Source organism: Eumetopias jubatus, unplaced genomic scaffold (genome assembly GCF_037043125.1).
Source record: "Eumetopias jubatus isolate StellerSeaLion01/CBP00866 unplaced genomic scaffold, mEumJub1_p1.0 scaffold_2, whole genome shotgun sequence".
Lineage (NCBI taxonomy): Eukaryota > Metazoa > Chordata > Mammalia > Carnivora > Otariidae > Eumetopias > Eumetopias jubatus.
The window spans coordinates 167,703,252-167,720,173 of NW_028274808.1; the positions used below are offsets into that span (position 1 = coordinate 167,703,252).

The 16,922-nt window shown below is 39.8% G+C and overlaps 1 pseudogene; it reads left to right on the forward strand.

Moving 5' to 3' along the window:
- Positions 1 to 16,922, forward strand: part of LOC114197574 (TOM1-like protein 1) — a 68,931-nt pseudogene that overhangs the window by 41,155 nt on the left and 10,854 nt on the right.

The following is a 16,922-nucleotide window of genomic DNA, read 5'->3' on the forward strand; positions in this document are numbered from 1 at the left end:
ACACTAATCTTCTCCTCTCCAGAGGACCTCAGTACCCACAATTGAGATCATACAGCTTAGAAGTTGTTTGCAAACAGCCTTATTAATTTTGCTTCCACAAGTAAACTCTGGAGCTTTCTGAATTCAGGGGACCATTCTTTGTACTCTTTAAGTCATTCATGGCACATGATAAGTAAATAATAAATATGTTTTGATTTATTGACTAAATGAGCAATTCTTAAATCATTTATATTTGATTCTGAAATGCAGGCACATAAATATGCATACACATATGCCTAGAATCTTCTCCCTGTCTAGTACTAACCCCTTTCCAGGATCTGGCTTTAATATCAAAAGGTTGGGAACCAAGATGGACAGGAGGGATGGAAGAGTGAGGAAGCTTCAGGCAATAATGACTTGTCTGAAAAATGAATGCTTGAACTACAGAATTCAAGAATAGATTTTAAGAACAGTACAGGGCAAGAAGCAATAATCCTGGTGTCTGAAAGAAGAACTGAACAGTAGAGGGAAAAGGTGAAAGGGAGATTTCTGTAAATTTTCTAACTTTAAAACTTTTAACCATGTGAATGTATTATTTCTTCCAAAAAAAGAGAAAAAAGAAACCGTGTAGGAGAGACTATCTTAGTAACAGTCTAGGTTGGCAAAGCTGACAAATGTTTCGCTCTTCACTGGGTTTTCCAAAGTTGAAAAGGAAAGTTGACATCCCTGGCAGTCTGCAGCATTAATTAGAAAGATGCGATTTCACTTTGCAATTAGACTTCACATTTTCCACTCAACTTGGTGCAACCCAAGAAATAACTGTGGGCAATGTTATAGGAAGAGCCCTCTTCCATCCATCCCCATGTTGTCACCCTACACTATGGACAAGACTTCATCTCTTGTCCTCTAGGGGAGTGTTAGGGAGAACACCTGTACTTCCTCTCTGTCCTCTATCACTGGTTCCTCTCCACAGGAGAGGATAAGACTGGAAAAAGCAGAGTAGTCATGGGCACACTATCAGGAGCCAGAGTCATTCTGGGCCATGGGGGCCAGCTATGGCCCACCCCTTCCCATTTGCACCTGGCCTCTCAGATCTGCATGTACTCAACAACATGGATAGCTGCTTCCTCTCCCAACCAGTTTCTGGCAGGCCTAGCCAGTTCTCAACCTTTCCAAATGTGGGCTAAGAATGGTTAGGTCAGGACTGGGAAAGTATTGAAGGTTCTGCTTGGGAGGAGGAGGAAAAAGGCTTTGCCACATCCTCCAGCTCTCCTAGTCATAAAGCTGATCATCATTTTGTTCCTTGTGTTCTCAGTTGGTTCTTAACCAATTGAAAGGGAAGGGGGATTAATTAGCACCCTCAGACTTCCAATGTAACTGAATTCTCCTGATAACAGGGCATCTTAGAGAAGTCCCTGAGATATTTCAACATTCAAACACATAAGCACCATTCTATCGAGTGGTAAAGACTAGAAAGATGACTCCACAACCATTCTTCCAAGAAATGGTGGCAAATCTTATGCTCTAATGTTTCATGTAGTAAGATTTTCAAGATTTTTCCAACTACATACTCCAGAGTCTTCATTTTAACAAATAAGAAGACTATTAAAGATATATTTTAGTGCAGATGAAAATTTTCGAATTGGCATTGCATATCACCTGCGTTGAGGCCCTGAGAAGGACACAATATCACATCAGTGGTATTCTTAACAAAAATGCAGAACTTGAAATAGGTCATAAGGAAACAATCAGACAAACCCAAATTGGGGGACGTTTTACGAAACAAGGGGCCAATATTTTTCAAAAATGTCAATGTCAGGAAATAGAAAGAAAAACCAAGGAATAAAGAAACATGGCACCTCAATACAATGAGCGATCCTGGAGTGTAAAAAACAGGTGTCAGAAAGGACACTTTTGGGACAATGGACAAGATTTGAATATGTACTGTATGTTAGATAATGACCTTGTATCAATGTGAAACTTTCTAGATTTGATAAGTTCATGATGTTGATGCACTTAATGTTCTCGGATAACGTTCACTGATCTCTATCATGATCTCTACGATTTACTCCCAAAGGTTCAGCAACAGATAAATAAAAGGTATTATATATCATACATCATATCATAGATATGGGTAGCTAGAGTAAAAGTGGCAAAATAGTAGTAATAGGTGGATCTAGGTGAATATGTATGGCAACTCATTGTACCGGTCTTGTAACTTTTCCATAGATAGGAAACTTTTCAAATTAAAAGGTGAAATTTAAAAAAAAGATACTCCCAACAGATACCATAATTCTTACATATTCTTCAAACTTTGAGAGAGGATTAAATAAGTCTTGAGGATACCATAAGAGACAGAAAATCATTTTGTAACAAATCCCCCGTGTCTCGGTGTACTGAGGCTGTAATTTAGGTCACGCCACATGGGGATCTAACCATCTGAGCCACCGCTTTCCAATCCGCATGTCAAAAACAGACCCAGGGTAGAAAGTGGTGGCCCATAAATTGAGACCTGCTTCAACTTGTTCCATCTGGGGGACATTTGTCAGCCCTCTTCATTTCCGTCCTTCCCTGGGCTTGCTTCCTTCCATCTTCCCCATCCCTACTTCAGTCTGTCACTAAATTAAACAACACAACTGTGCCTTCCCAGGGCATTTAAAAAAATTTAAAAATTACCCTACACCCAGACTCAGCAATATCGCAGACTGTGTTTTTTAAAATATATTGACACTGCCCTCAGGCCTTTGCCAAGGAAATAGATGTGAATAAATGCACTTTATGGCAGGCCTTTTTTTAATACCATTTTTTATAAATTTCCTTGAAAAGGGTCCAAGACAAACATGCCTCAGGCCAAACAGTGTTAAGGTGAGGTTTCAATGTATAATTATGACTATTTCATATCATTCATTTCCATTATAAATATCAGGTAATTTGCAATTTCTATATTGGTCACACAGCTTGGATATCTCCCCCTCCTCTTCATCGGCCCTTCCCCAAGGCGATGCAACATTTATGGGCCCTCAGTATGTGTCAGGCACTGTGCTCCATAAACATTATCTTATTGGATATTCACTACCTTATTAGGTATATGGTATTATTTCTCTCTTAAAAACAAGAAAATTGAGGCTCAAGTTTAAGTCCCTTGCCCAAAGACTCACAACCTGTTAATAGAATAGCAGAGCCAGAACCCAAGGCTAGAGCTACCTGACTCCATATTCCAAGATCTTAACACTATTACATACCTATCTCCCAGCCTCTGCAAAGCACCACCTTGGATTCCATCAGACCTCAGACCAACATAAGGCCATGCAGAGACTCCAGAATCTTGTGAAAACTCTAGGAGATGCCAAATAGGAAAACAAGGACATTCCCTACCATAGGAGGCATAAAAGACTTTTCTGTATAAACCTTCATTTTTTTTTTTCTGAATTGCTTGAACTTCACACTCCTAGGGAAAAGAAAAGCCAATATTGCCATTTGTGCTCTTACTGAGATCTTTCTGGACAATTCAGGATGGTCTTTTGAACCAGAATCAAGTTCTTCTGCCACCCATCCAAAACTTCAAAATGCCTGTTTTGCACAGACTACACCAAAAGCTTCAGGACATAATTCACACATAAAAAGTACAATACTGAATATGAAAATCTGAAATACACACTGCATAAGTAATGGCAGTAAAAAGCCAATGATATTTTAAAGATATTTTAAAGATTTAGTATTTATCATTGTAACACAGCTTTTATGTTTGATGTTATACAAAGCTATGAGCTCACTTCTGAATCAATGCTATTTTATTGCTTGCTGTTATATTTATGGAATGTTACTGTGAACAAAGCAGAACAGGCCAAGTCTATTCCCAACATAACCTATAAATAATGTAAATAAATAAACTAAGCAAATCTTCATGAAGCAATGCATTATTTACTATTCCTTGTTGCTGAAATATGAGTTTAAATTTTGGTTACATATTAATGTAAGATCTTAGCCATTTCTAGGTCTCCCTGGGGAGTTGAATCCTAAAGTTTAACTCAGAATTAACCTTGCATGCCTTCCCAACTCTGTGACTAAAAGCCACACTCCTCTCCAGAGCCGGAAGCTAGCCTATAGAAGCCATATCACCATCATAGGCTAATGATCTACAATAAGACCAACAAAATCTACATTAGCCTCATAGTGTAACTAACCCAACTGGGTGTTCTTGAGTCTTTGGCCAGTGGGGTTTTGCAATACAAAAATCACAAGGACTTTATATCTCCAACTGCAGCCTTTTTACTTTCACATATTATATGCCGGATGGGGGTCACTCAAAATTTCTTCAAGTTTCAGAGTGTTTTTAAAGATTCATTCATTCATTCAAAAAATATGGGTTGAGCCCTACTGCAGTGCTAGGACATCACAGTGAACAAGATAGGTAAGGGACTCTACAGAGATCACAGTCATAGGGAAGTAGAGAATTAGCCAGCAAACAAGTAAACAAAGGAACAAGATAATTTCAGGAGTAAGGAAGAAAATAAAAGAATAATATAGAAAATGATGGGGTCACTTTAGAAAGGGAGGTTAGAGAATGTTTCTATAAGCAACTGAACTGAAGCATCCTAAAGATTAGCAACTTTTATCAAAGTTTCTCCTCCTTCCTCCTCCCACCCCTTTTCTTGTCTGTTCAGTGCCAGCTACAGGCCACTGATCCATGAGCAAGGGGCAGTTCAAGCCGTGGAGAGAAAACATCCCAAGGTAAGCTCAGGTGGAGTCCCCTTGCAGAAACGAAGGGAGAATAATGGCAGGCAAGTGCCAACGAGTGGACAGCCATCCCTCACAGAGAGGAATGGTGCCTGGGAACATCATCCAGTGGTGAGAGATGGGTCGGTAGCAGGGGGTCACAACAGAAGTAGGAGTGGAACAGCAGAGTTGCAAACCAAAGGTGTGTGCAGCCATGGGCAGCTTGGGAGGACTCAGGAGGAAGGGTCTGGAGTATAGACACTATTGAGCTGAAGGTAGGATGTCCTGACCTAGAGCCAACCAGATTCCAACACCTCCTTCCTTCATTGCTCCTTCCTTCAGACCCCTGCGTGGGATCACTCACAGCATACGTGGGCTCACTCATAGCCCCAGGGTGCTGGGGGTCTTACTTTCCTGACAGCATTGTCCTCATCTCCTACCGTGCTCCCTGACAGACTTAATTATCTGAAATGAAAAGACCAGAAAACATCCCCAGAGGTTCCCAATTCTGCCTCTAGACAGAATAAATGAACAAACTACCCAGGACAGAGATTAAAAGCTTAGTTAGATGACCAGGCCCTAAGCAAATTTGTGAATGGGGTGAAAGTTGCCTTTCTACCTACAGTTACAGTACCCTTCACTGTGTGAGGGTAATGGGTCATCTTTTCCTCATGCCTAACACTTATTTCAAGCTGTCTGCACCTGTTTTATTAGGCTGCCCCTCCCCAACCTGAGTAAAGTATCAGGTGAAAAAGACTCTAATAAATGAACGCATTCTAAATAGTCAAGGACTCAAAAACAGTTTAATGCTAACCAATTATAATCCTTATTAAAGACTTACCCGGGGGGTGAAAGTGAGATGGGGAGGAAGAATGGTTGCCATCTACCAAGGTCACTAAATAAGCCAATTAAAGAAAAGGCAGGTAAGAAAGGCATGAGAAATTATTTTTATTTTTTATTGACATATACATAAGAAAAGTATGCTTATCATAATAACACAGGTCAATGAAATTTTCAAAAACTGAACATGCTCATGTACTCCACACTTAGATCAATATATTGAGCATGACAAGCACCTCCCCTCACACTCCTTCCTGTCACTCCTGCCCCCAGGGGCAACCACCTTCCTGACTTCCAACACTATTGATGAGTTTTGCCTCTGTTTTTGAACTTTATGTAAATGGAATCATGGAGTGCACTCTTTGGTGTCTGACTTCTTCTGCTTAACATTATGTTGTGAGATTCATTCATAATGTTTCATGTACTTACAATTCTTCATTATCATCACTGTATAGTATAAGAAGTCGTCTTATAAATGTCAATATTTGACCCTCAGGACTGAATTCTAAGCATACTTAAAGGGAAAAAATACAAACTCATCCCCAGAGTAAAATTAGCTCCCTTGGCTGAAATCATTTTTATTTTGTTCATTGAGCCCTGAGCTCATAATGCATTCTCTTAGACTTTCTTATTTAATTTGAAATTTACATCTGAGCTACTCTTAACATCGATACAGACAAATAACTTCAAGTCACAACCCTTTCTCACTACCAGAGAAATGAAGCCAAGCTGTTCTCTTGCTCCAATTTTATTTCTTCTCTCACAAGTAACTACGCTTGAAGATACACCAAGAACGGCTGCCAACAACCCATCCTCTGGGACGCTCATCCAGCTCAGCCAGTCAGTCAATTAGTTGGCACGTGTGCATAGGTTGCAAACATCAAAAAGTGCTTGTGATCATTATTGAGGGAATTCTAAGCCTTGCAAACACACATATACACAAAGACCCTGGCTACAATGCTTTCTAATTCCCGAGAGTATGCTTTGTCCAAGCCATCAGCTTGGGTCCCCTAAGTAATTCAACCCACATCAGATACCTGGGGAATAGCGGCCCTGCACCAAGAGATGCCCAGTTCTCAGTGGACTGCACACCAGCTCTAGTTTTTACTAGGACAGCAGTAAAATGAAAAATGAGACAGATAGAAGTCAGTGTCAGTTTGACTTTAGCTGTCATGCCAGGTCTGGCAGGAAATGGTCATGGCCAGCCAATGAAAATTTCTATTTACTCAGTATCTCGAAAACCAGAATTCCAAACAGCAGAACGTTTTGATACTTACGGCTATATGATAACAATGGTTCAGTACAATAGCCTGTAAAGTCCTCAAAGATCTTCTAAATTGGGGGGGGGGGGATTCCCATTTGGAATAGGTTTAGTGCCTTTTGCCCATATTGAGAGGCAGTGTGGGGCAGTAGCAAGAATACCAGATGCCAAGTCAGATATGAGAGTCAGAGCCTAGCATCACCGGCTGTGAGACTGGCGTCCTTTGAGAACTTCCAGGTCCTAGGCCTCTTCCTTTTGGAGGCTGACGCCATATAATTTCCCAGCCAAAGGGCTTTTTAATCTAACTTTTATAAATTGTTCTTACTGTCCAATGTATTATTTTTTTTGGAACCCAGGTAATTTGAGTATAAAGGAAAGAAAGTGCTTGGGATTTGGGGATCTGGGATTTTAGGGATCTTTGGGAAGGTATATTTCCTACAGTATATTTGGAAAAATATTACCTAATTACATGAGAATTGGCCCATTCTCAATAAGCTGGTTTTCTATTCTCAGGCAAGAAGTAACGCCAATCAGTTCACCTTGTGCCCACTAACTCATTTGGTCATTTTAACATTCTTACTGATTTTTAATTTTGAAGGGACTGTGTGCTCATTTTAAACAAGTGACAAAATCTAACAACATACAAACAAAAAAATATGCACCTCCCTCTTCATTTCCCTCCATCCTTGCCTTCTTCCCAGAGAAAACCAATATTAAACAGCCAACTGAGCACTTTCAAACCTTTTTTGGTATATATAAAATATAGATACAGAAACTGGATCATATTTGTCACATAATTTTGCAGCTTCCTTTTCTTTCCTGAATTACCAACAGAGGTGGAATTCATTCTTTCAAATGGCTGCATAAAATTCCAATGTTTGGATCTCTTTATTCAATAATTCTGTTGACGAAAAGTGAGGTTGTTTCCAGTTTTCTTGTTTGTTTGCCAATAAAAGCAATGCTGTAATAAATATTAGTATACATGTCCTTACATACCAGTGCGTTATGCCTATTGGCTAGAATTCCACTCACTTTGCAAGGTCAGAGCTTAAGTACATTACTCATTTTAATAAAGATTGACATGTTACTTTCTTTAATCCATCCAGACTTTATTTTTTAGATGATGAGGTAGGGATTATAAATTTTGTTTTCTTCCACATGGGTAGCCACTTTTGCCAGCACCTTTTATTAAATAAACCAGGCTTTTAATAAGTTGCACTACCACTTTTTTTTTTTAAAGTAGGCTCCACCCTCAGCATGGAGCCCAACCTGGGGCTTGAACCCATGACCCAGAGAGATCAAGACCTGAGCTGAGATCAAGAATCAGACACTTAACCAGCTGAGGCACATGGACACCCCACAATTCCACTTTTGATACATGGTAAGTTCTCATAAACACCTGGCTCTTTTTCTGGAGTTTTTAATCTGCTTCTCTGATCTATTTATCCGATTTGATGCTGATACTAAAACTTTTTATTACCATGGCTCTGAAGTTAGTTTTAATATCTAGTAAGTTGTCTTATTATTCCTTTGCATAATTTTCTTGACTATTTTAAGATACTTATTCTGCCATTTGAACTTATTTTCTTTAAAAAAAAAATCCCATTAAGATTTGAATGAAATTGCAAATATGTGCTTACTGATTTTGAAAGAATCGAAAATTTTAGTTTTAAGTCTTCCATACAGATCATTGTGCGTCTTTCCATTTATTCAATAAGTTTTTTTCATTTTTTTAAGGAAGAGAATAAATCTATAAAAGTATTCGTATGTATTTTAAATTTTTGTTGCTATTATAAATGGAATGTTTTCTCAAAGTCTATTTTAGTTGACTAACACTAGCAAAAAGAAAAACTATAGGGGTGCCTGAGTGGCTCAGTCAGTTGAGCATCCGACTCTTGACTTCAGCTCAGGTCATGATCTCAGGGTCCTGAGAAAGAGCCCTGTGTTGGGCTCCAGGGTCAGCGCAGAGTCTGCCAGTCCCTCTTCCTCTGCTCCTCCCCCTGCTCACTCACTCTCTCAAATAGATAATCTTTTTTAAAAAAAAATTACACATTTTGTATATTTATCAAATAACCAAACACCTTACCAAAAGCTCTTATCAAATCTAGTATTTTTTTTTTTTTGTCTCATGGGTTTGCTAAGTATCCAGCCATACTATCTCCAAACACGGCAATTTTATCTCTTCTAATATTTATACCTATTATTTACTTCTCTCATTTCATTTGCTACCACCTCCAAATCAATGTAAATAATTGTGGTCTTAGAGGGGAGCCCTATTTTGTTCCTGATTTTATCTTTATTTTTATAAAGATTTTATTTGTTTATTTGACACAGAGAGAGAGTGAGAGAGCACAAGCAGGGGGAAGGGCAGAGGGAGAGGGAGAAACAGGCTTCCCTCTGAGCAGGGAGCCTAACGGAAGGACGTGGGGCTTGATCCCAGGACCGTTGGATCATGACCTGAGCCGAAGGCAGATGCTTAACTGAATGATCCACCCAGGCATCCCTTGTTCCTGATTTTAAGCAAAATAACCTTATCATTGGATCATTTATTATATTTGCTAAAAGAATGTGATAATCTTTTCATGCTTGAGTAAATTTCCCTATATTCCTATTTTGCTTGTAGTCTTATCAAGAATGGCTGTTTAATCTTATAAAATTACATTATAGTACCTAATGATTTAATTCCATGATTTTTTAGTTTGTTGAAGAACTATCATGTAGATTTTCTGATATTAAAACACCTTTACATTACAGAAATAAATCCTACTTAGCCATGGTGCATTATTCATTTTATATAGGGCTAGATTTATTAAACTAAGGTTTTAGTTAGACTTTTTGCATCCATATTTATAAGTGAAATCAATGCATAATTATCAGATTACATTGGCTTTGTAAAATGAACTAAGGAACAATCCACTTTTTTCCTATGGCCTGAAATTGTTAAATAACAGAAATTTTCATTTTGCTTTATGATAACATGGAAAGGTGTTGTTAGGTATTATTAGGGAGGGTATTATTGTTATACAGTTTTTAAACACGACAAGGAGTAGATGTTCGGTAAAGTATCTAAGTTGACTAAAGTCAAGCAACCATTAAGGGGTAATGCTAGGAATGGAACAACACCAGGCTTCTGATTTCAGGCCTGAATCTTGATCTACCATGTACCATTCTACCTCTCCAGGTAGGAGACTCAAATTCAGCCCTAAACAAAGGTTAGCAGAAATCCCATAGCAGGACCAACAAAAGAAAGCTGCCCTTTGGAGGACACCCAATAGAGTAAGCATAAGACTTGCAAAGAAGAGCTAGGAACTGCTGAGAAGCACCAACCACAGAGTGATCTTGATATTTGGTCCTTTGAAATGGGATCACCCAGATGGAGCTAATGGACCACTAACAGTGATTCAAGATGACAGATTCACAAGAGGCAACCATGTAGGACTGTACATAACTGTGTAATGATAATTCACGTATATATAGTCCTTCATAATTTACAAAGAGTAAATTCAGAAAGGTTAAATCATTTGTCAAAGATTATCTCTACCACCCGATAACTCCTTAAATCATGCTTCTTGTATGTTTCCTTCATAGCATTTATCACTCTTATTGCAATTATTTATTTGTGTTATTCTTTGCCTACCTACTCCTCCCCAACCACAATGGAGGTAATATAAAAGCAGAGGTCATATTGTATTACCGCTTTATCCACAGGTCTGAACACAGCAAAAAGACATTTAAAACATATTTGTTATGTGATTGGGAAAACAAACACCATATACCATTTATACCTAAAGTGACCCCTGTTTGAATCCTATATAGAAAGAACACCAGCTTCCTGTCCAGATATGGTGGTACCCTACACACGGTTTGGAATAACACTGCCGCTGCCTCTCTAAATATAAATTGTGCTATACATCCAAGTGAGAGCTCTCCATATCAATCTTATACAATCACCTTATTTGACAGTGACATTCTTTTTAAAGGCAAATCAGTGTGAACTCTCAATATCCCAAATTAGATCAAGCACACAAGTTCAAATGAGTTGGCCATTAATTACTCACCACCACTGGCCTAAGTTTGAAACCACCAGATCTCATTTTTCACTGGGCTGACATCCTGAAAGGCACCATTTATCAGAAGACCTCCCTTGTATTTTTTTCTTTTTCCTCCATTGTTTCACTGAATTAACCCAAGCAATATTAAATAAGGTGCTAAATACAGATATTAGCTCTTTTGTAGATAATTATTATAAGTAAATGGTGCAGTAAATGAAGTACCCTAAAACCCTCCCCAGTCCCCCCCACCCTTTTTTTGAAGCTTTTGTGATGTTCTCCAGGTAAATCCCATGCATAATGTAAGAGTGGCAATGTTGTTTGCATAATAAGCTATTTTCTACCACAGAAGCAGAAACATTTTATCGCTATAGAGAAAGCTCAAATTATGAATACATTTTCATATAAGTTGATTTATGTGAAAATTACAAATAAATGCAGAGCTGAGCTGCAAGTGAATTGTTTGTTCCCAGTTCAAGGAGTGGTGTTATTTGAAATTAAAAAAGAAAACAACTCTACCACATCCCGCTAAGAGAAATATTTTTAATGTTATTCAGACTGAAACACATACCATATGATCCAAGAAGAAAAGCATTACCTGGTCTGGCAGTGGGCTTGAGGTTGCAAAACTAAGATAAATATGTCCACTGATTTTGGAAGCCATCTTTTCATGGATAAAAATATACATGATATATGATATATATACAGATATAGATCCATGATATATGTATTTTTACTTGCACTTGGGGCTGCAAAGATTCGCAGCAAACTCTGTAACTACTTCTTTCAGTAGTCAAAGGAAGTTGAAGGAATAAAACCATTATCACCTCCGCACAAGTAAAAGCTAAAAACGTGTGTTGAAGACATGAAAATGGTTTTGTGTAAGACCCAAAGCTTCTCAGACACCTGCAGGGCTCTCAAAGTGGGAAGCACATTTCTAATTCCAGGCAAATCACTGGAGAGAGAGAGCTTACCTTGCTAGAAGCCCCCTTAACTACTACACCAGCACACCGTCTGGCATCCAGGCGGTTGATCTGTAACAGGGATATAGAGCTGGCCACAAAGCTTTGGTGAGTGTCTAAGATGTGGAGGAGGTGGGTTTTCTGGGAAAGGGACATCAACGTGGCACCTTGGTTATGTCTGCACAGTAAAATAAATGTGACCCGTTTAGCAATTTAGGCAACATTTCCCAGCCCTTTAAACTTTGCCTACATGATCCTCACGATGGGCCATGGTCACAGAAAACACCTTGTCCCAGCTATTGCCCCAGACTTCAACCCACTTATGCTTCACATGTTGAGTAATTGTTTTTAAGATTTTTTTATCTTATCTTTCAATTTCTTAGTTCTGATAATGGTCTCTGTCTCCCTTCACATTTTTGCACCCCTTCCTACCTCCTAAATAGGCTTTCTGGCCTTTGGTGTCTTATTCAGCTCTCGGCTCTGTGTGCTCCCCAGATTTTGGGGAGCCTGGAGAGAGAATCCTATTTCCAGCCTCAGCCATGTTGCTGAGCCCCCACCAACCACCACTCCCTCTCCCCCGCCTCCTCCCCGTGCCACAGGAAGGCCAATCTGAGTAGTAGAGGTAGCCAAACTAAACACAGATCACAAAAGTCTCCTCTTGCTATTGGTTGTCAAGTCACCTGCTGGTCAAAAGATGTTGCATGTGTAGATGTGACTTTTTGCAAGCCTTCTCTGTCATGTCTAAACCATCGATCTGTGTGTGTGTGTGTGCGTGTGTGTACCGTAAGTGTATTCCAGTCAAAGCACAGACAGGCATCATATAACTTGCTCGGCCTTGTTAGATCAAAGAGACCAGAGCCGGTCTCTTCTCCATGCCCCAGATTCAGGTATTGAATTACTACCCAAGGATCTCTGCCACATCCATTCTGTTTTCCTTTCTTATCTGCATTTCTGCCTTCTCTTCAATACTATGCTAGGAGTCTGGGTGAGATGTGAAAATAAGTAATGTTGGCGAAACACTATCTTAATCCCATTGCCTTGGATTCCCACATTCAATAGGTCACACCCTGGAATTTCAGTCTAGCAACAAACCTTATGCTTGAAGCTTCACAGTAAGAAGCCTGGAGAAAATGATCTATCCACTTCTCTTCCCCTCCTACTAGTCTCTCACTCTTTCAATGTGACTAGGCCAAGAATAAGCATATTTCTTTTTCAATCGGATGAAGAAAAGACTCACTCCAACAAACACTACCACATAGTCTTGTGTCCCTCGCTCGTTCAGAAGGATAAAAGTAAAAAAAGTCTTTAAAGGACAAATACTGTATGAGCCCACTCGTATGGAGTGCCTAGAGTAGTCAAATGCACAGAGGCAGAAAGGATAATGGTGGTTGCCAGGGGTAGGGAGGAAGAGAAAACAGGGAGTTAGTGTTTAACAGGTACAGACTTTCATTTTTGCATCCACCTGTGGATGTATAGTAATGATGGTTGTATAACAATGTGAATGTACTTTATACCACTGAACTATATGTTTAAAATGGTCAGGATGGTAAATTTATGTTACATGTATTTCACCCCATACACACAAAAAAATAAAGGATATTTATTGAGCCACATTTTTTAAAATAAAAAGGACTTCTAAAAATACCAGCTTTTCAAATTTTAATAGAACAACTATTGAGTCATTGATTTATCACCAGCTATGTGCCTTGCACTCTGCTAGACCCTGGGGATACAGTATTTATTGCAAGAGACAAATGCTCTACCCTCATGGAGCTGAGAACTAGTGGGAAGAGGTGGATATTAAACAAAAAAAAAAATTACAGGGGCACCTGGATGGCTCAGTCGGTTAAGTGTCTGCCTTTGGCTCAGGTCATGATCTCAGGGTCCTGGGATTGAGCCCTTCGTCTGGCTCCCTGCTCAGCAGGGAGCCTGCTTCTCCTCCCCACACCCCGTTCATGCTCTCTCTTGCGCTCTCTCTCTCTCTCAAATAAATAAATAGAATCTTTAAGAAAAATTATAGTATGATGAGGATTTTAAAGGAAAAGGGAAAGCTGTGCAGGACCCTTTGGCAGACACCATCCTCCTAACCCAGTCTGCAGGATCAGAAACTTGAGGGATAAAGAACCATTCACTAGGAGAAAAGCTTCTGAGCGATGCTTGGCCCCACATGTCTCAATGTACCACCTCTCCACTAAGAACTCTTGGATTCTAGATTCCTATGATGCTTGTCACCCAGCAGTTTTCTGGAGACCAGACTCACGTGAAAGACAAACATCTTTCCCTTACTTCAATCTCAAATACTAAAAGGGAGCAGGACCTAGACACTGGACCAAGGTCAGTGAAGAAAGAGATGGCATTTTAGTCTCTTCCTTCACCTCTCCTTTCCAAAGTTCTCATTGGCATACACTGAATAATGGAAATCTTCAAGGGCCCAATAAGTTCCTTACAAAGTTGGAAGAAATTCTTAAAAAGCAAAGTGGTTATCTAAGAGTTTGTCATTAAGAGGTTGATAGTGTGTTACATATTTTAAGCTGTTTCCATATCTTCATGTTTACCAATCATCCATCGTTCTTGATATCTGCATCATCCCAACAAATGCACAATTTTGGAAGTAATATCCCTCATACTCGTCCCACTTCAAAACACACACACACACACACACACACACACACACACACACACTTTCCCATCTCTACTAGATTGTAAACTTCACAAAGGCAGGGCCCAGGTCTGTTTTATTCCTTCATGAATAATCTCAGTGGTTCCTACAACATCGCAGATGCCCAATAAATATTTCTTTTTTTTTAGAGTAAAGACCCTTCTTTTTCTCTTTCTCTCTTTTTTGGGGGGAGGGGGAGCAAAGGAAGAGGGAGAATCTTTTATTTTTACAAACTTTTAAAAAATATTTTATTTATTTGACAGAGAAAGCACAAGCAGGGGGAGCGGCAGGCAGAGGGAGAAGGAGAAGCAGGCTTCCTGCTGAGCAGGGAGGCCGATGTAGGGCTCAATCCCAGGACCCTGGGATCATGACCTGAGCAGAAGGCAGACGCTTAACCGACTGAGCCATCAAGGCACCCCGAGAGAGGGACTCTTAAGCAGACTCCACACCCAGCACGGAGCCTGACTCAAGGCTCGTGATCTCACTACCCTGAGATCATGACCTGAGCCGAAATCAAGAATCAGATACTTAACCGACTGAGCCACCCAGGTGCCCCTTCAATAAATATTTCTTCAGTGAATCCCTCTCTCTGTGCCAGCTTCTGAAATCCCTGTCACATACAGCCATGACACAGCCCCTGCCATATATAGATACAAAATAGCAAGGCTTTTGGGAGTCAGACAGACCTAGGTTTAAATCCTGGCTCTGGCTCTGCCATTTACTAGAAATATGAATTTAGGCCAATTATATTAATACTCCAAACATCACAGTCCACATCAGTGAAATGAGAATAGTGACAGTTCTCAGGGATGTTAAAGGACGCAAGGAGAAGGCATACATGCATGGTACATAAAAACACTGTGAGGAGGCACAGGTGGCTAGTTCCTCTTTACAAAAGAAGCCAGTGTAAGCCACTGAAATCACTGCCCCCAGTACGCAACTTCATCAGCTGATTTACTTTCAAGCAAAGTAAAAAGGGTAAATAGTGGAATTACTGAGACTGGGGCTTAGTCCCCATTAGGTCAGTGCAATGTCTCGCACCTCTGAGAAGGGTCTAAAAATCAAATCATATAGAACAATATGAAATAAGCTCAGCAGTGCTTCTCAAACCAATACGCGTGTAAATATCACCTGGGGATCTTAGTTAAAATGCATATTTGGATTCACTGGGGTGGGAACTGCGATTCTACATTTTTTTTCTTTTTTTTTTTTAATTTATTTATTTGACAGCCAGAGAGGGAACACAAGCAGGGGGAGTAGGAGAGGGAGAAGCAGGCTCCCCGCTGAGCGGGGAGCCCTATGCAGGGCTCAATCCCAGGACCCTGGGACCATGACCTGAGCCGAAGGCAGAGGCTTAACGACTGAGCCACCCAGGTGCCCCAAGATTCTACACTTCTAACAAGCTCCCAGATCCTGACAGCTCCCCAGGCTCCTGCTGTCTACAGACCACACTTTGAGTAGCAAGGGTTTAAAGCACTATGCAAAATATTGGGTATTATCACTCCAAGGGCCATACCATCATAATGATAATAGAGAATCATCTCATTTCTGTGCTCCGTGCAATGACTTCCCCCAAGTACTGTGATTTTCTCTCAATGTCTTTTAAATGCCACAAAATCATACTTTGACCCCTGATAATGATCATGATAAACACATCTAAATAAAAAGACCCCCAAGCTCCTGTTAAGCAGTATCTTTAAGCTTAGCGCCATATTGTTTGTAGTCGCCTTAGCTTTTCTCCTTTTCAATCTGCTGTCAAGTCAGTGAACCAGACTCACATCAAAGTCAATTTGAATTCATTTTGTACAATTTCAACAGATAACTATTTCAAAGGATTCTGCTAACTTCAAAAATAATATTCATTACCTGGTCGTTGAAGGAAACTGCTCTCAGGATATTGTACCCTGCCATCCCCTAATTTGGTAATTCTATCAGGAAAAGCAATTAAGTTTGTCTGACATGACTTGTTTTTATAAATCCATGATGCTTACTGCTCTTAATCTAATTCTCCTCTTACCACTTATAATTTCATTCTCATCTGACAGTTCGTATTTTCTCTCTGAGTGATTTTTCCCCCTTTATATTACTAATCATAGAAAACTCCGTGAATAACACCAGCCTTTGAGTAGGAGGGAAACGAAAATGGTGGGCTGCGCACAGGCTTTCCTCAGGGATGGCAGGATTTTTGTTCCTTACAATTTCCACAGCCCCTAAGAGCCGTGCTTGGCACACAGATGGTGCTCAATAAATGTCTGGTGTCACGCACCATGCCAGGCACTGCGAAGCAAAAGGAGACTGTGACCCAGGCCTTTTCCCATGTCTTACAGTAGTCAGGAGGCAGACATTTAAAAAATAATAATTACAAAGCAACTGGGGAAGAAATGATACCGTTAGAGGGTTTCCAGTGGAGACGAGACCTCAAAATTTTATTTTATTTTTAATGCTAGAAAAACTTC